This window comes from Delphinapterus leucas, chromosome 4, assembly GCF_059928025.1.
Source record: "Delphinapterus leucas isolate spDelLeu-1000000601 "Yukka" chromosome 4, BTC_Dleu_Yukka2, whole genome shotgun sequence".
In the NCBI taxonomy this organism is placed as follows: domain Eukaryota; kingdom Metazoa; phylum Chordata; class Mammalia; order Artiodactyla; family Monodontidae; genus Delphinapterus; species Delphinapterus leucas.
This window is the reverse complement of record NC_143132.1, coordinates 147774326-147794837: the sequence shown is the minus strand read 5'-3', so window position 1 is coordinate 147794837 and position 20512 is coordinate 147774326. Positions and strand designations below refer to the sequence as shown.

Below are 20512 nucleotides of genomic sequence, written 5' to 3'. Positions count from 1 at the left end.
TGGAACCATAGTAGAGAAGACAGAGCAGCATCTCGAGAAGCTCAGAGTGGAGCTGCAGAGAAAATTTGCACACGCACACGTACATATGCGCACACACACACGTAACCAGCACACAGTTTAATGGTATGACAGGTGCCTTCATGGTGTTAGGTGGAAAGGCGGTGACTGATCCGAGACTTAGTGCGGGCAGCATGGTCAGTTCACATACATGATGTTGAGAGTCCAAGTGTGGAACGATAGATACACATATGTAGGTTCATATCATATAGGTGAATGAAAAACACACAAGCACTGTTCATTGTCCTGGATACTCATCTTGTATGTAAGTGTTTTAAAAAAATGTACTGGCAAGATACAAATTCATGGTCTGGCCTTGGAATGGGTTGTCAAGGAGATTATACCTATGCTCTATTTTATTTTAAAAAAAAAAAGAAAAGAGGGGCTTCCCTGGTGGCGCGGTGGTTAAGAATCCGCCTGCCAATGCAGGGGGCACGGGTTCGAGGCCTGGTCCGAGAAGACCCCACATGCCACGGAGCAACTAAGCCCATGCGCCACAACTACTGAGCCTGTGCTCTAGAGCCCGCGAGCCACAACTACTGAAGCCTGTGTGCCACAACTACTGAAGCCTGCGCGCCTAGAGCCCGTGCTCTGCAACAAGAGAAGCCACCACAATGAGAAGCCTGCGCCCCGCAACAAAGAGTAGCCCCCGCCCACTGCAACTAGAGAAAGCCTGCGTGCAGCAGCGAAGACCCAGTGCAGCCAAAAATTAAATAAATGAATAAATAAATAAATTTATAAAAAAAAAAAAGAGCAGATGGGACAAAATGTTGTCAATGGTCCATTCTGGGCAGAGGGGACCCAGACATTTGTCCTGCCAACCTGTGCTTCCCTATGATCTCTAAGTTTCCCACAAGAACAACTACAACTGTGGGCCCACAGCCATGGAAAAAGCAGCCCCTCGCTTGCTGGGCAGACAGACACTTGGAGACGTCGTCTGCCGTAGGAACAGATGCCCTGGTTTCTCCTTCATCTGTTTACACCTGGGGGAAGAGTCCCCAACATCACCGCACGTGACACCATCTAGACAGCCCCGTAGCTTCCTCTCGGGTCCCCCATCCTGACGTCTCACAGGGGCACAGCCCCGGCTGAGATTTGCTGGGACCTATCCTGGGAACCATCCTCTGACACCCAGCTGGACCCTTTTTAGCACAAAAGTTCTAAATTGTTAGATTCACATTTGCCTTTTAGTCCTCTTCCGAGGCTGGGAATCCAAAACCCCGGAGTCCTGTGCAGAAAAGTAGGTTCTTGGGATCCACAAACATTGTCTCATGCCTATAATGTGTTATTACAATCCTTGTGTTAAAGTCCCTTTCTCTGAAACCAGCTCCCCTTTGGAATGAGATTTTATCTAAGTCTGTTTGCATGTATTCAAAATCAGAGACAGCTCTGAAACCAGACCCCATTTAAACATAGAAGAGCAGTGGTGAATTGAGCAAATGTTGGGGGAGTTTTAAAAAAAACACACACACATCTATTTATCTTCTTGTGTTTCCTTTTTTCCAGATCTGCGTTTTCCCTCCCATTGGCCGTCCTGCGTGGGTACCAAGTTCCACACGGGATTTCATGGATTGTCAGGTCAGATGTTGGGCTTGACTTGGCTGTTTGCAGATTCGTGATTTTATGATCGCCGCTTTTCAGCATTATGGGAAGGATCTTCTGGTTTATGGCATTGCTGCGGTTGTTATTTAAGACGGTTTTGAACTCTGTAGGTGTTCAGGAGGAATATACAGCATTCGATGGGTTAAAAACAAACATAATGGAGAGAAGGACGCTTCAAATTCATTTGGGGGGAAAAGGAGTAATAATTGGACAGAGAGAGAAAGGAGCCCATTTTTCATTTGTTATGTGGAAAAATGCTTGATGGAGGACCACAGTCCTCTCCAATCTCTCTTTTCCTTGAGCGCTAAAGAAAGCAAAAGGATCAGCTCACCCTTGGTCAGAGCAAGTCAGGTAGGGCACGTGCACCTGTGCAGGGAAGACCCCCTTCCATTACTGACAAGCCCATACAACTTCCCTCCAGTCCCCAGATGTTTGGAAATATCAGGCAGCCTGTTCAGTTTGGAACACTAGGATGTCATTTGGAGCCCAGTTTGTTTACATTATTATAACAACAGTTGCAGTTTGTCTCTGCAGTTAGGGTTGTGTCAGCACTTTCCTTTCTGTGTTTATTATTTTTAGCAGTTTAAAAGCTAACCAGGAAAAATGGCTTTCTGGCGGCGAGGTGACATTCCGGCTGGGCCAGGGTCTGTGGCGTCTATAGATGCACTGGCTGGCTGTGGAGTCGGGCCTTTTGAATGCTGCCTTTGTGCTTCCATCGCCAGGGCCTCTGGCCTATTGTCCAGCCGCCTCAGTTGAGGTGGCACTATCTGATTGTAACCGGTACTAATATTACAGTGTTCGGTGCCCAGACCCTCCCCAGGGGCCCCAGTCTGGCGGCCTCTGTCTCCCAGCTCTCTCTCCAGGGGACCAATCCCAGCTCTCATATCAGAAACGCTATTTGTAATTTATAGAAGGTTCCAGGGAAAAGGATCAGTAAGGATCGGCTAGCCCTGCAGTTCTCTAACTTTTTTATTTTTTTTTTACAAAGAACCCTTTACCCAAATGCAATCTTCCAGTGAAACGCAATTTGTAAGACCTGGAAAAGTACAGCTGTTCTCTTTGAAGGAGAGAACCCCAGTTTTCAGCCTCCACTCCACCCACCCCCAATCAAGGTAGCTTCTCAGGTCCCCTCCCCCAACAAAGAAACCTACAACTCCTCAGAATACTTGCACACTGTTTTCACAGGGCGAGCCCCTCAATTTACAGAGAAGGAAACTAAGAGGTGATTTTATAGATGCTTAAAACATGAGACATTAGGCACTAAAAAAGTACACTGCATTCATCCATTTTTATTTAGTTCTAAAAAAGGCACAGCTAATCTACCGTAATAGCAATCAAAATAGTGGTTACTCTGGGGAGAGACCAGATTGACTGGGCAGGGACACAGGGAATTTTTCTGGGGTGATGCAAATGTATGTCTTAGAAGTGTGGGTTACATGGCATTTGTCATAACTCGTCTCCTTTTTCCTATACATAAATTATACCTCTGTTAAAAAATAAAAAGAAGGAAAATAAAGCAAAAAAAAATTAGCTGTTTTGTGAATGAAAATACTGAGAGCTTCCTGAAATACTGAAAATACCGATGGTCTTTCTTAAAGCTATGTGCACTCTTTATTGAGTGGAATCTGTGGTCATTATGCAAAGCTGCAGAAGACAAGAGACCATGCTGCTTTTCCAATTATTGAACTTTCTTTGTTCAATAGTTACCAAAACCAGAAAAAAAAAAATCTCAGAAAATTTCAGACAACAGAACCCCTGAATACCTTCTGGGGTCTTCTAGCCAGTAATGCAGCTAAAGGATGATGTATGGGATTCCTGGCGGTGGAAATCCCGAGTACAATACTTGATTCATGCATTACTTTGACATGTACTGTTGGTAATGCTCAGGAAATTGTTCATAATTTTTTAACCTTTGCTCCTTCATCTGAATGCTTTTTCGGGACCTGTGAAATACAAGATTGCTTTTTCTATACCTTATCAGAGTTGAACTTCTGGTGACAGGTTGGAATTCAGGCCTTTAGTGACACCTCTATCCTTGCAATAAATCATCTGGACCCTTTAAAAATGACTTTTCTCCCCCGGAAATACTTGGAGCCAAGCCTACTAGAATTCTTCTATTTGTGTGTTTTAGAAGTCCGGCAGTAACATGGAAGGTCATTATTTGGGTTGAAATGCTGCTAAGGCCCTAAGCCTGGGAAGATAGGACCCTGTGGCCAACTTGCCCTTTAGAGCCTCATGAGGAGAGTGGGCTGAGAAGAACAAGGAGAATGCTTTTGAAAAGGAAGTGATGATAGTGTTGGGGGATAGTAAGAGAGGGCAAGTGAGGGTCTCATGAAGCAAGGGCAGAAAGGATTTAAAGATATCGTTGTCCCTCCGTATCTGGGGGGAGTAGTTCCAGGACCCCACATAGACCAAATGCTCAAGGCCCTCAAGGGCATAAAACGGTGTAGTACAGTCAGCCCTCCTTATCCGTGGGTTCTGCGTCCACGGATTCAACCAACCCCGGATTGTACCCGAATGTTCCAGCCTCTGAGGCTGTATGACTTTTCTTCAAGAAGAACAAACTGCTACTTTAGTGATTTCCCAACAAAGGGCCAAGATCTCTTTCATTCACAAAATGGATCCACATGACCAAAAATTTAGTTCACTAATGAAGCAATGGCAAAACAGAATCATTTGTAAAAGGAACATTTTTTTTTAAACCCACACATAGTGCACTCTGCCTGCACGGACACACAAATGTCCTCCTCAAATCAGATTTAATTCAGCAAGGTTTATATCCAACCAATTTAGTTTAATGTGCATAAGAGCAGAAGTGAAATTGCACGGTGGAAGAGTTTGAACAGAATTTGCTTTTTTGCAATTCAATGCCCATTTGAAAGGAATTGTTTCTTCAAGTCATTTATTGAGTCAACTTATCCAAATGGCAAGTACCAAGAAGAATTGTAGGACTTCTCCATTCCAGGGACTTGGAGCAAGTGATTCTCCCGGGCCCAATGTTCTTGAAATGTACGTGTGTGTGTATGTGTGTGTGCATTCATCTACAGGTCAAGGAGCGTTTGGAAAATGCAATGTGTGTGTAGTCAGATTTCAGTTATTTGTGAGAATGAGAGTAAAACATGAATAACTGAAGTCCAATCAATGGATATATTTTCCTGTTGACTTTTAAAAATTAGCAACCTGGGCGTTTTTAACCCCTGAACTGCTTATGAGGTCTGTGAACAAGTGGGAGTATATCCTGATTTGAGTTTTATCTCCTTCTTTCTCCCTCAACTATGTTTTCTATTGGTGCTAGTGGGCTAATAACAACTAAAACACTGGATGAAAGAAAAATAGCAAACCCCTTAATGTGCATATTATTATTATTCTCAATTTCCAGACAAGGAAACTGAGGGTAAAGGTTGAGGAGCAATGCCTGAAGATTTTGCTGTCATAGTGGCAGGGTTGGGCTTGAACTCAGATCTTTCTGTCTGTGAGCCGCTGTCTTAGGAAGAGAAGCAGTGGATTGAAACTAATCATCATATTACACTGGCTGGAGCAGAAATATACCTAAATTTGTGGAGAGAATAAACTACTATTTTGGGCCTGCCCATAGCAGGAAATCTTAATAACAGTGACAAACACACAAAATTTTATTTTTTCTCCAGGGCTATTGGGGGTGGTTCTCTTATCATCAGGGACTCAGGTATGTTCTATCTTTCTGTATTTCTATTCTTAAGCATATGACTTTATCTTCAAGGTTCCTTCCTAGGTCAAGATGACTGCTGGAGCTCCAGCCCTCACACATAAATTCTAGGCAGCAGGAAAGATGGGAAGAAGGGGGCAAAGGCACCCATTTCCAGCTGGCTTTCCTCTCTAGGAGGGCTTCCCTGAATTCCCACTTCACGGCTTCTGCCTACAATCTCACGTACCGACTCCTGGTTGCAAAAGAGTCTAGAAAATGTAGTGGGTACTTTGCATCCAGAGGTGAGGTGAGATTTGGTTGTAAAGGAATAGAATGAAGGCACCTAGCAGATTGGTCACAATCAGACAGCTATTAAAGGCTTTTCAATTTTGGAGAGGCATGATCAGGATGGTGCTTTAGAGGAACTGATCTTGTAGCCAACTGGTTGATGGATAAAAGGGGGAAAAGTGAAGGACTCCAATCTGTAGTGATGAGTTTTGTATTACTGAGGTGGCACTGGGGACAAGAGAGATCAATGTGATCCAATTTGTGAAGAATGCATTGACCAAGGAGAATGTATTCATTAATTAGCTGTGCAATTCAAAACTAGGTTTCAACAGACACACACACACGTTTGTGAGGTGTGTGTATGTGTATAAAAATACATAGTATATACATATTCATATACACGTATGTATATGTGTATGAATGTGTATGTGTATATGTGAGTAAATATATATACATACACATATATATATGAATGGAAACCAGGGAAAGGCATTTAGCTAAACTTCTAGGAAACAGGATCCAGATAAACAAAACAGTCTCGTGCTGTTTTCATATGCAGAAAATTGGCTGGAAATTTAATGATGCGGTCTATTGACAATAGATAAATAATGCATAAACAAATATATGCAGGCATACACACAACACAAACAACATAAAACTTTTCTAGGGCTCCATACCACCAACTGCAATAATTTTTAAACTTTGGCATCACTAAACAAAGAAAAGGGAAAAATTAAAAGGAGCTAAATTATAAACTTTTAAAGGAATAAGAGGTGAAGGCATTGTAAACATAACTAAGAAGTTATCCTGAGAAGCCAAGGTAGAGGAAGTAGGAAAGTCAGGGTGGAAAGAAAAAAAACCAGTTTTTCTTTCCCTCTTCTCTCTCTCTTTCTCCCTTCCTTTCTTTCTTCCTCCCTCCCTCCCTCTCTCTCTCCCTCCTTTCTTCTTTCCTTCCTTTCTCCCTTCCTTCCTTTCCTTCCTCCCTTCCCTACTTCCTTTCCTACCTTCCTTCCTTTCCTCCCTTCCTTCCTTTCCTTCCTTCCTTCCTTCTTTTCTTCCTTTCTCCTTCCTTCCTTTCCTTCCTTCCTTCCTCCTTTCTGTCCTTCCTTCCTCCCCTTCCTTTCCTTCCTCCCCTTCCTTTCCTTCCTTCCTTCCTGCCTCCCTTCCTTCCTTCCTTTCCTTCCTTCCTTCCTTTCTTCCTTCCTTCCTTTCCTCCCTTCCTTCCTTCCTTCCTTCCTTCCTTCCTTCCCTCTCTCTCTCATTCTCTTTCTTTCCTTCTCTCACTCTCTCTTGCACTCTCTTTTCTTCTTCTTTAACTTTAGGAGGGGTAGAATCATGCATTTGGTAACCATACATTCATAGACTTTTCATTATGAGCTCCCAAATGTGAAAGAAGTTCAACTCCAAACCATCACCACATCGCTTTTGTTCAGCCAATGAGCAGCAGGTAACATTTGGCCATTTGTGAATGACAAAATCAAAGCCTGTCTGTGGTGCTGGTAGGATGGATCCAGGCCCCCGGCATGGCTGTTTTGGAACTCCTCACATCCGTGGTACACAGTACCGCCACATATATAAACACATCTTGCCTATGTAACCCACAGGGCTGGGCAAAAATGACCGAGTTTGTCAGTACAACTTTCTTGGTACTGTGTGTTTGACATATTTGGCTGCAGGGCAAAATGAGTTTTCATTTTAGCTTTTTAAATCATCTGAATAAGCAAAACTTGATTTTCTGATTTAACCCTCCCTGATGGCATTGTGCAGAGCTAGCCTGAGTCCTGTTTCTCCCACCGCACATTGGAGAGGGGTGGGTCGGCGGGGCTCCGGCTGTCTGCTCTTCCCTGCATCTTCTCAGGAAGCCTGTCGAGGCAAGCGTTGTAATTTGTGCTGTAACGTCCTGGACACAGTCTCAAATTAAAAAGTAAATGCCTATACACTTAACGTAGTAAAAGAACAAAAACATGCATGGGAAAAACACGCCGACTGTAAAATAGTGGCTACTTGGCAAAGAGAGGGGAGGGAGAGGAGAGAGAGATGGACAAAGGTCAGGGCGTTTTCTTACGTTTTATTTCTTATAAAGAGACAGATGAAACCAATAGAGCAAATCAGAATGGTGGACCATGTGTATCTGTAATATTGTTCTTTACGCCCTTTAAAAAAATTTTATTTTATATTGGAGTATAGTTGATGAACAATGTTATGTTAGTTTAAGGTGTACAGCAAAGTGATTCAGTTATACATATACATGTATCTATTCTTTTTCAAATTCTTTTCCCCTTAAGGTTATTACAGAATATTGAGTAGAGGTCCCTGTGCCATACTTGCTGGCTATCTATTTTAAATACAGTACTGTGTATACGCCAATCCTATACTCCTAATTTATCCCTCCTCCCCACCTTTCCCCTTTGATAACCATAAGTTTGTTTTCTATGCTGTGAGTCTGTGTCTGTTTCATAGGTAAGTTCATTTGTATCATTCTTTAGATTTCACATATAAGTGCTATCATATGATATTTGTCTCTCTCTAGTCTGGCTAATGGCATTATTTCATTCTTCTTAATGGCTGAGTAGTATTCCATTTTATATATATGTGTGTGTGTGTGTGTGTGTGTGTGTGTGTAATATTCCATTGTATATATGTGTGAATGTGTGCACTGTTTCGTAATTTTAAAACCTTTTTCTTTTTTTTTTTTAGGCTATAGACATTAACATTTTATTTATTTTTAACATCTTTATTGTAGTATAATTGCTTTACAATGGTGTGTTAGTTTCTGCTGTATGAGAAAGTGAATCAGCTATACATATACATATATCCCCATATCTCTTCCCTCTTGCGTCTCCCTCCCTCCCAACCTCCCTATCCCACCCCTCCAGGTGGTCACAAAGCACCGAGCTGATCTCCCTGTGCTATGTGGCTGCTTCCCACTAGCTATCTATTTTACATTTGGTAGTGTATATATGTCCATGCCACCCTCTCACTTCGTCTCAGCTTACCCTTCCCCTTCCCCATGTCCTCAAGTCCATTCTCTACGTCTGCGTCTTTATTCCTGTCCTGCCCCTAGGTTCTTCAGAACCTGTTTTGTTTTTTTTAGATTCCATATATATGTGTTAGCATACGGTATTTGTTTTTCTCTTTCTGACTTACTTCACTCTGTATGACAGACTCTAGATCCATCCACCTCACTGCAAATAACTCAATTTCATTTCCTTTTATGGCTGAGTAATATTCCATTGTATATATGTGCCACATCTTCTTTATCCATTCATCTGTCGATGGACACTTAGGTTACTTCCATGTCCTGGCTATTGTAAATAGAGCTGCAATGAACATTTTGGTACATGACTCTTTGAATTATGGTGTTTTCAGGGTATATGCCCAGTAATGGGATTGCTGGGTCATATGGTAGTTCTATTTTTAGTTTTTTAAGGAACCTCCATACTGTTCTCCATAGTGGCCATATCAATTTACATTCCACCAACAGTGCAAGAGGGTATCTTTTCTCCACACTCTCTCCAGCATTTATTGTTTGTAGATTTTTTGATGATGGACATTCTGACTGACCAGTGTGAGGTGATACCTCATTGTAGTTTTGATTTGCATTCCTCTAATGATTAGTGATGTTGAGCATCCTTTCATGTGTTTGTTGGCACTCTGTATATCTTCTTGGAGAAATGTCTATTTAGGTTTTCTGCCCATTTTTGGATTGGGTTGGTTGTTTTTTTGTTATTGAGCTGCATGAGCTGCTTGTAAATTTTGGAGATTAATCCTTTGTCAGTTGCATCATTTGCAAATATTTTCTCCCATTCTGAGGGTTGTCTTTTGGTCTTGTTTATGTTTTCCTTTGCTATGCAAAAGCTTTGAAGTTTCATTAGGTCCCATTTGTTTATTTTTGTTTTTATTTCCATTTCTCTAGGAGGTGGGTCAAAAGGATCTTGCTGTGATTTATGTCATAGAGTGTTCTGCCTTTGTTTTCCTCTAAGAGTTTTATAGTGTCTGGTCTTACATTTAGCTCTTTAATCCATTTTGAGATTATTTTTGTATATGGTGTAGGAAGTGTTCTAATTTCATTCTTTTACATGTAGCTGTCCAGTTTTCCCGGCACTACTTATTGAAGAGGCTGTCTTTTCTCCATTGTATATTCTTTCCTCCTTTATCAAAAATAAGGTGACCATATGTGTGCCGGTTTATCTCTGGGCTTTCTATCCTGTTCCATCGATCTATAGTTCTGGTTTTGTGCCAGTATCATACTGTCTTGATTACTCTAGCTTTGTTGTATAGTCTGAAGTCTGGGAGCCTGATTCCTCCAGCTCCATTTTTCTTTCTCAAGATTGCTTTGGCTATTTGGGGTCTTTTATATTTCCATACAAATTGTGAACTTTTTTGTTCTAGTTCTGTGAAAAATGCCATTGGTAGTTTGATAGGGATTGCATTGAAACTGTAGATTAGTTTGGGTAGTATCGTCATTTTCACAATGTTAATTCTTCCAATCCAAGAACATGGTATATCTCTCCATCTGTTTGTATCATCCTTAATTTCTTTCTTCAGTGCCTTTTAGTTTTCTGCCTACAGGTCTTTTGTCTCCTTAGGTAGGCTTATTCCTAGGTATTTTATTCTTTTTGTTGCAATCGTAAATGGGAATGTTTTCTTAATTTCAGTTTCAGATTTTTCATCATTAGTGTATAGGAATGCAAGAGATTTCTGTGCATTAATTTTGTATCCTGCTACTTTACCAAATTCATTGATTAGCTTTAGTACTTTTCTGGTAGCATCTTTAGGATCCTCTATGTATAGTATCATGTCATCTGCAAACAGTGACAGCTTTACGTCTTCTTTTCTGATTTGGATTCCTTTTATTTCTTTTTCTTCTCTGATTGCTGTGGCTAAAACTTCCAAAATTATGTTGAATAATAGTGGTGAGAGTGGGCAACCTTGTCTTGTTCCTGATCTTAGTGGAAATGCTTTCAGTTTTTCACCATTGAGGACGATGTTGGCTGTGGATTTGTCATATATGACCCTTATTATGTTGAGGAAAGTTCCCTCTGTGCCTACTTTCTGCAGGGTTTTTATCATAAATCGGTGTTGAATTTTGTCAAAAGCTTTCTCTGCGTCACTTGAGATGATCATATGGTTTTTCTCCTTCAATTTGTTAATATGGTGTATCAAATTGATAGATTTGCCTATATTGAAGAATCCTTACATTCCTGGGTTAAACCCCACTTGATCATGGTGTATGATCCTTTTAATGTGCTGTTGGATTCTGTTTGCTAGTATTTTGTTGAGGATTTTTGCATCTATGTTCATCAGTGATATTGGCCTGTAGTTTTCTTTCTTTGTGACATCTTTGTCTGGTTTTGGTGTCAGGGTGATGGTGACCTTGTAGAATGAGTTTGGTAGTGTTCCTCCCTCTGCTATATTTTGAAAGAGTTTGAGAAGGATAGATGTTAGCTCTTCTCTAAATGTTTGATAGAATTCGCCTGTGAAGCCATCTGGTCCTAGGCTTTTGTGTGTTGGAAGATTTTTAATCACAGTCTCAATTTCAGTGCTTTTGATGGGTCTGTTTATATTATCTATTTCTTCCTGGTTCAGTCTTGGAAGGTTGTGCTTTTCTAAGAATTTTGTCCGTTTCTTCCAGGTTGTCCATTTTATTGACATATAGTTGCTTGTAGTGATCTCTCATGATCCTTTGTATTTCTGCAGTGTCAGTTGTTACTTCTCCTTTTTCATTTCTAATTCTATTGATTCGAGTCTTCTCCCTGTTTTTTCTTGATGAGTCTGGCTAATGGCTTATCACTTTTGTTTATCTTCTTGAAGGAATTTTAAAACTAAAAAGCTTTTAGTTTTATTGATCTTTGCTATTGTTGCCTTCATTTCCTTTCTATTTATTTCTGATCTGATCTTTATGATTTCTTTCCTTCTGCTAACTTCGGGGGTTTTTTGTTCTTCTTTCACTAATTGCTTTAGGTGTAAGGTTAGGTTGTTTATTTGTGATGTTTCTTGTTTCTTGATGTAAAATTGTATTGCTATAAACTTCCCTCTTAGAACTGTTTTTGCTGCATCCCATAGGTTTTGGGTCGTTGTGTTTTCATTGTCATTTGTTCTTAGGTATTTTTTTTATTTCCTCTTTGATTTCTGCAGTGATCTCTTGGTTATTTAGTAGTGTATTGCTTAGCCTCCACGTGTTTGTATTTTTTACAGATTTTTTCCTATAATTGATATTTAGTCTGATAGCATTGTGGTCGGAAAAGACACTTGATACAATTTCAATTTTTAAAATTTACCAAGGCTTGATTTGTGACCCAAGATATGATCTATCCTGGAGAATGTTCCATGAGCACTTGAGAAGAAAGTGTATTCTGTTGTTTTTGGATGGAATGTCCTATAAATATCAATTAAGTCCATCTTGTTTAATGTATCATTTAAAGCTTGTGTTTCCTTATTTATTTTCATTTTGGATGATCTGTCCATTGGTGAAAGTGGGGTGTTAAAGTCCCTTAGTATGCTTGTGTTACTGTCGATTTCCCCTTTTATGGCTGTTAGCATTTGCCTTATGTATTGAGGTGCTCCTATGTTGGGTGCATAAATATTTACAATTGTTATATCTTCTTTTTGGATTGATCTCTGGATCATTATGTAGTGTCCTTCTTTGTCTCTTGTAATAGTCTTTATTTTAAAGTCTATTTTTTCTGATATGAGAATTGCTACTCCAGCTTTCTTTTGATTTCCATTTGCATGGAATATCTTTTTCCATCCCCTCACTTTCAGTCTGTATGTGTCCCTAGGTCTGATGTGGGTCTCTTGTAGACAGCATATATATGGGTCTTGTTTTTATATCCATTCAGCCAGTCTATGCCTTTTGGCTGGAGCATTTAATCCATTTACATTTAAGGTAATTATCGATATGTATGTTCCTATTACCATTTTCTTAATAGTTTTGGGTTTGTTATTGTAGGTCTTTTCCTTCTCTTGTGTTTCTTGCCTAGAGAAGTTCCTTTAGCATTTGTTGTAAAGCTGGTTTGGTGGTGCTGAACTTTCTCAGCTTTTGCTTGTCTATAAAGGTTTTAATTTCTCCATCAAATCTGAATGAGATCCTTGCTGGGTAGAGTAATCTTGGTTGCAGGTTTTTCTCCTTCATCACTTTAAATATGTCCTGCCAGTCCCTTCTGGCTTGCAGAGTTTCTGCTGAAAGATCAGCTGTTAACGTTATGGGGATTCTCTTGTATGTTATCTGTTGTTTTTCCCTTGCTGCTTTTAATGTTTTTTCTTTGTATTTAATTTTTCATAGTTTGATTAATATGTGTCTTGGTGTGTTTCTCCTTGGATTTATCCTGTATGGGACTCTCTGCTCTTCCTGGACTTGACTATTCTCTTTCCCATATTAGGGAAGTTTTCAACTATAATCTCTTCAAATATTTTCTCAGTCCCTTTCTTTTTCTCTTCTTCTTCTGGAACCCCTATAATTCGAATGTTGGTGCATTTAATGTTGTCCCAGAGGTATCTGAGACTGTCCTCAATTCTTTTCCTTCTTTTTTCTTTATTCTGCTCTGTGGTAGTTATTTCCACTATTTTATCTTCCAGGTCACTTGTCTGTTTTTTGCTTCAGTTAATCTGCTATTGATTCCTTCTAGAGAATTTTTAATTTCATTTATTGTGTTGTTCATCATTGTTTGTTTGTTCTTTAGTTCTTCTAGGTCCTTGTTAAATGATTCTTGTATTTTCTCCATTGTATTTCCAGGATTTTGGATCATGTTTACTATCATTACTCTGAATCCTTTTTCAGGTAGACTGCCTATTTCCTCTTCATTTGTTTTGTCTGGTGAGTTTTTATCTTGCTCCTTCATCTGCTGTGTGTTTCTCTGTCATCTCATTTTGCTTAACTTACTGTGTTTGGGGTCTCCTTTTTGCAGGCTCCATGTTTGTAATTCCCGTTGTTTTTGGTGTCTGCCCCCCCCCCACCCCGCTAAGGTTGGTTTAGTGGGTTGTGTAGGCTTCCTGGTGGAGGGGACTGGTGCCTGTGTTCTGGTGGGTGAGGCTGGATCTTGTATTTCTGGTGGGCAGGACCAAGTCCGGTGGAGTGTTTTATGGTGTCTGTGACCTTATTATGATTTTAGGCAGCCTCTCTGCTTATGGGTGGGGTTTTGTTCCTGTCTTGCTCATTGTTTGGCATGGGGTGTCCAGCACTGGAGCTTGCTCATCGTTGAGTGGAGCTGGGTCTTAGCGTTGAGATAGATATCCCTGGGAGAGCTTTCGCCATTTGATATTACATGGACCCGGGAGGTCTCTGGTGGACCAATGTCCTGAACTCGGCTCTCCCACCTCAGAGGCTCAGGCTTGACACCCAGCTGGAGCACCAAAACCCTGTCAGCCACACGGCTCAGAAGAAAAGGGAGACAAAAAAGAAAGAAAGAAGGAAAAAAATAAAATAAGATAATTAAAATAAAAAATAATTATTAAAATTTAAAAAGTAACAAAAAAACAAAAAAAAAGAAAGAAAGAAGAGAGCAACCAACTCAAAAAACAAATCCACCAATGATAACAAGCACTAAAAATTATAGCAAAAAAAAAAACACGGACAGACGGAACCCTAGGACAAATGGTAAAAGCAAAGCTATACAGACAAAATCACACAAATAAGCATACACTTACACACTCATAAAAAGAGAAAAAGGAAAGATATATGTATTTTTTTAAAAAAAAAGGAAGAGAGCAACCAAATCAATAAACAAATCTACCAATGATATTAAACTCTAAATACTAAACTAAGATAAACATAAAACCAGAAACAAATTAGATGCAGAAAGCAAACCCCAAGTCTACAGTTGCTCCCATAGTCCACGGCCTCTATTTTGGGTTGATTCATTGTCTATTCAGATATTCCAGGGCTGCAGGGTACCTCAAGTTGATTGTGGACATTTAATCTGCTGCTCCTGAGGCTGCTGGGAGAAGTTTCCCCTTCTCTTCTTTGTTAGTACAGCTCCGGGGGTTCAGCCTCATTTTCTGTTAATTTCTGAGGTTAAGAGACAGAGGGTCTGGTATATCCCATTTACCAACCAAAAGAGACCTTTAGTTTTCTAGTTTAAGCTTGGCCTCAGTTCGTTTGTATCTTGGATCTGTGGGCTACTAATTATGGTCATTTTACTAAATGGTATGGTTCATATTTTTATTTAATATGTTGTTAATGAAAAGCAACTGTTTTCTTCATTAAAATTCAAAGAGAGTAGGAATTGAGGATAAAAAATTAGCCCATATGCAGTCTTCCATATGCATATCATGTTTCATAATAAAAAGGAGTTAGAATGGAAGAATTAACTGTAAGAAGATGGGAAAATGATATCTAGTAACAACTAGCAACAGAATTCCTCTAAGGAAGGAACTGTATTTACTTGGGAAAATACCTTGACCAATATGCTTGGAGATAGAAAAATAAATCTCCAGGGGATCTGGATGAGAGTGGAACTGTTTTGCTAGAGGTGAGAGGAGGTTTGGTCCATTGCTCCAGAGAGAGAAGGGAGATGGAGACAGAGATGGAGGATATGGAGATGGAGGTGGAGATGGAGGTAAAGGTGGAGGTAGAGGTTGTGGGGTGAATGAATGAATGACCAATAGTGGACAAAGGGCCAGAGAGATGACAGAAGCTGCAAGGTAGTGAAGTGACTCCTTCTCTATGACCCCTCAGATCCTGCGTAAAGAAACTGAAATGTTTGGTGGTGATAGATCTGTTATAGAAAGAATCTACTTTTGACTCAGGTCATGGGGTGAAGCTGAGGCAGTTCAGGTGGCCACAGAGGTCTGAGGTGGCTGGGGGGATTGTAGAAATCTTGCAGAATGGGGGTTCAGTCCAAGGTGGAAGGAGGCGGAGGTAGGTCTTTTCTCTACATATGTTGCATATTGTGGTGGCTTGGAGTAGCGCATCTCAAGTTTTAATGATCATACTGTCAACTGGGAATCTTGTTAAAAACACTGATTCTGAATCAAGACATCTGGGGCAGGGTCTGGGATTCTGTATTCCTAACAAAGCTCCTGGGGGAAGCCCATGATGCTCCTCAACAGACCACACTTGTAGTAGCAAAGTGGCTCCAGGACCAGATTTCCCAGGTTCAGATCTAGTTTTGCCACTATTTACTGTGCGACTGAGAGGAAATTCTTTCACCTGCTTTTGCCGGTTTTCTCAACCATGACATGGAGACAATACCTCGTAGGGTTGCTGTGAAGATTAAATGAGTTAATGTATGTAAAATGCCTAGAACAGTGAGTAACTGACAGACAAAGGAGCTATATTAGGGTTAACTTCAGCTGCAGTTATTGTTGTTGGTATTATTATTATTACTATCATTATTTACTTACTTGGAAATGAAACCTATCCTACGAAGAGCTGAGAATTTCTTAAGACTCAGTCTGTTGCAGCACCACAAGCTTGGACTTTAGTTATGAGACAAAGGTGGGTTCAAATCCCACCTCCATGACCTGGATCATTCACTCCCTTCTGCCCTTGCAGTGAATTAGTTTAAATTCCAAAACTTGCTGAAAAGTTACCTAGGCATGCGTGCTAATATTTTTCCCTAAAACTTGAGACTACGTAAGAGTGCATTTCGTTGGGACTCGAAGGCCAACATTACCATCCAGGGAATTCCTCTCTTCGGCATTGCATTTTCTAGATATCTCTATTATCGTTGTGTTATGTTGTAAATACCTGGTTAGGTGCCCATTCCCCCTCCCCATTCAGTTGAGCCTGGCTGGGGCACAGGTTGGAAATAATCTTCTTCTCACCCCTCCACCCCCTACCCCGCCAGCACCTGGCATGGAGTTTGGCACACGGCATGTGCGAACTCTCAATTAATATGGCGAAAAATCATCTTCCTGTAGTCAAGAGAGGCAGAAAAATAATGCATTTAAAAAAAATCATATATTCATTTCATTTTGACTTTCACTTAGTCTACTTCATCATTTTTTTAGAATTTACCTACACCAAGGAATTTATTATCAGCATCAAATACATGGTGGTACACATACTTACTTACTTGGATTGATAAACAATGTATGTTTATCAATGGAAGGATGGAAGGATCCATCAATTTTTGTGTTTGCTGTGAATATAAATTAATTTTTTCATACTTATCAGATATGGAATGAGAGAGATATCTTCCACTTAAAGCAAACCTTACACGGGAGCGTTTGTATTTACAGAATAAATTGAAGAGCAAATATTTATTTAGCAAAATTCTTCTTTGCATAAGGTTTCAAGATAGCTGTTTTATGTAACTAGTCACTGAATAAACTTAGATGTGTTTCGCACCCAACATCATCAGCCATCCAGCTGGGGTGTCAAAGGGGCTCATTCGTAGAGATATTCTAGGAACAAAGGAGCTAAATATACATTTGACAGAACTGCTAGATAGTAACTTGATCCACTACCAGATTCTAAAGTGGTTTGGTGATAGGCTCTCAGACTTAATTTCTAAATCCTCCTACTTAGGGAATTTCTACAGCTGGTACTATGACTTCTGGAGTATTCTAGCAGAAGTTCTCAAGAGAATCCAACCCTACTTCTGTTCAGTTATTGGTTTCTGGTCACCCAGATTATAGAATACTGGAGATGGAAGATTTCCTGGAGATGGAAGATTTCTTAGAGATGGACTCTTTTGCTTCTCAAAGTATGGTTATGGTCAGTCCCACGGACACCACCCACGAGCTTGTTGGAAATGGAGAATGGCAGGGCTCTCTCTAGACCTAGTAAATCAGAATCTGCACTTTGACAAACTCCCCAGGAGATTCTTATACACAGTGAAATGGGAGAAGGCTGAGTCCATCCTCAATGCCCTCACACCCCACATGGCTAGCTGCGTTGAATGACTGTTGTTGTCCCCGCCCTAAGAACATTCGGAAACAAAACAGAGTCATTAACAGCTCCTGTCTTGGTTAGGGGAGCAGTTGCCATTTTAAAGGTCAGAAATGCTATTCCCAAGACCAAAGAAAGAACAGGATCCAAAAAATATGTTTAGGAATGTCAGTCGCCTGGGGCCCGAGTTTGTTAGAACAAGTCAGCTTGTTAAGGAAAACCTGGTGGTCACTTTATCTGTGGGCCACCCAACACTCATCAAAATGAATGGATTTCATTTTATGGAAATTTTGGACACCAATAGCACTGCTTTTAAAAGATTTGGGGGGAGTAAGAAGTGGCGTGAATGGGCATGAATGTAGTGCTCACGAGGAAAATACAGTAACAGCTAAATTCACTCATGAGTTCCACATCCATACTGGGGAGTGACGCATTAAACAGCACACAGAGAGTGCTTGCATTGCAAAAGGCGGCAGGATATTAGGAAGAGGAAATGGAGCTAATGGCTTTGATCTTTTCTGCAACAGGTTCTATGCAGGACTCTGTAATAAAATGAACATGAGAATATACCCACATTTTGTTCAGACCAAGAAGGGTCAAGCTCCTATTATAAGAAGTGTCTTTCAGTAGAATGTTCTAGATGAATCAAATCCTTGATAACAACGATGGAAAAGAAAAAATTAACAATAATATTCCTTTGCTCCTGGGCAACACGGATTTGGCCAAAAAGTTCGTTCGGGTTTTTCCTGAAGATGTTACAGAAAACCCGAATGAATATTTTGGCCAGCCCAACACTCTAAAGCAATTAGCTTTCAGTTCAAAAGGAAAATCTGAGGAGAGATTCTGATGTCCCCAAGATCTGAAGACCCAAAGAGGAAAGCTGCCTTCCAGAAGCTCCAGGCAAAAAAAAAGGAGCTTCAAGAGTTGCTCTAAAAGACTTTACACATTTAATTACCCCTAGGAAGGGTCACAAGACAGAGGTGGGAGCTGGACCTGGCCCAAAGCAAATACAATAAACTCTTTGTTATTTGGTGCATGTAGATTAGATTAACAAAAAATGATACTTAACCCATTTACCTACTTTTCCCAAGAACTTTTTCAAATCCTTTGTTTGAACCTATGGAAACTATGGTTTTCATTTGAAAAGATAAAAGGGTTTAAGCTTCTAATACTGGTTTATTATCCTGGCTAACTGATTAAGGGAACCAAGTGAAATACATACTTACACCATTGTTTCTATCTAAATCAGTATTTTACAAAAGCTCATTTTTTTCTCCAAATTCACCTCTAGTTTTTTACTGTATAAATGCTTTAAAATATATTCATAGTTATCATTTCCCGTGAACTTCTGAGATCTATTTTGTTTTTACCGCTCTTATGCTGTAACCCAGTGCTGTCCACTAAAAATAGAAAGGGAGCCACAAATGCAAGCACATGTGTAACTTGAAGTTTTCCAGTAACCACATTAAAAGAGAAAAACAAGTGAAATTTATTCTAATATTAAGTTTCACATAACTCAATATCCAAAATGTCATTCTCACAAATAACCAATATAAAAATCATGGAGATATTTTACATTCTCTTTTCCATGCTAAGTCTTTGAAATGCTTGTGCATTGCACACTTACAGTACATCTCCCTTCAGACTAGCCACATGTCAAGTGCTCAGTAACCACACATGGCTAGTGGCTTAGGAGAACCTGAAGAAAACTAAGGACTTCCTCCTAGAAAAATTCTCACCAGTACACATCCCCCATAAACTTTCAAGGGATTCATGAACTCCTTGAAACTACCTTGGACTTCCTGTCATAAAGTAATCCCAAGTTGCCATAATTCCATCACTAATCTCACAATTTTTCGTAATGTTGACCATTGGGGGGTTATATAAATTATTTAAAGAGAACATTTTAAATCATTTCTGTAGACGAAAAATGTGTCATTTTCCAAAAGATAACTGTAACAAAAATATTTAACTATTTTTATTATTTTTGTAATGAAAGTACATTGATTTACAATGTTTCAGGTGTACAGCAAAGTGATTCTGTTTCATATATATGTATGTATGTATGTGTGTGTGTGTGTGTGTATATATATTCTTTTTCGGATTCTTTTCCATTAAAGGTTATTACAAGATATTGAATATACTTCCCTGTGCTATACAGCAGGTCCTCGTTGGTTACCTATTTTATATATAGTAGTGTGTGTCTGTTAACCCCGAACTCCTAATTTATCCCTCCCGCAACATTTCCCCTTTGGTAACCAGAAGTTTGTTTTCCATGTCTGTGAGTCTACTTCTGTTTTGTAAATAAGTTCATTTGTATCATTGAAAAATATTTAACTATTAATTTGTTTTCATGGTTCATCCACAGACCTACCTCCTAAATTCATCCCTCCTATCATGCACACCACTTAGGGCTGGGGGAACAGATGAAGAACTTGCTCTAAGCCTTGTCTGATACGGCGCAGGAGTGGAAGGGAGTCTCTGGAGACCCAGTGCTAGGTCACTATAGCAACAGAACTGGTTGAGCTATCAGGTCTGTACAGCGGGACGGGGATTGGAGGCATACAGCTGCTCAGGGTCATTCACTGTGGCATGGTTCATGGACAATACAGTGGTGGGGATTTTCTTCCTTCTACTGATAAATTTGCTTCCCTGCCTCTTGCCAGGAGATAGATCTTAAGCTCTGCCCTCTTGGCAGAAATGGGGCTGGGAAGGTGAGGGCAGGAGAGCTGGGGTGTTGACTCAAATGAGGTCTGCTCTAGGCTTAAAGACATGGGCCTTTGCTCTCGCCATCTTTGCTGGCTTCCTCCAGTCCCAGTCCACTGGGTGAGGCCCCGTGGACAGAGGGGAAAGGCAGCCCATAACTGGTCAGATGACCTTCCTGCAGCATTGACCTCAACTCCAGGCTGCAAATCCAAATGCCAGCAAAAGCTGGGCAGGTAACTTAAACGAGTCACTTCTTAAGGAACTGGAAATTTGAACTTTTTTTAAAATAAATTTATTTATTTTATTTTATTAATTTTACTTTTGGCTGCGTTGGGTCTTTGTTGCTGTGCGTGGGCTCT

General features: G+C 40.1%; 1 protein-coding gene across 20 annotated transcripts in view; it reads left to right on the top strand.

Annotated features, from left to right (window-relative positions):
* The window catches only part of THRB (thyroid hormone receptor beta), a 397985-nt gene that overhangs the window by 166393 nt on the left and 211080 nt on the right, over positions 1-20512 (top strand). For all 20 annotated transcript variants that reach the window (XM_089911216.1, XM_089911223.1, XM_089911214.1 and 17 more), the window contains one exon: positions 1564-1635. The gene's annotated coding sequence lies outside the window, so the exon portion shown is untranslated. The remainder of the gene's footprint in view (positions 1-1563; positions 1636-20512) is intronic.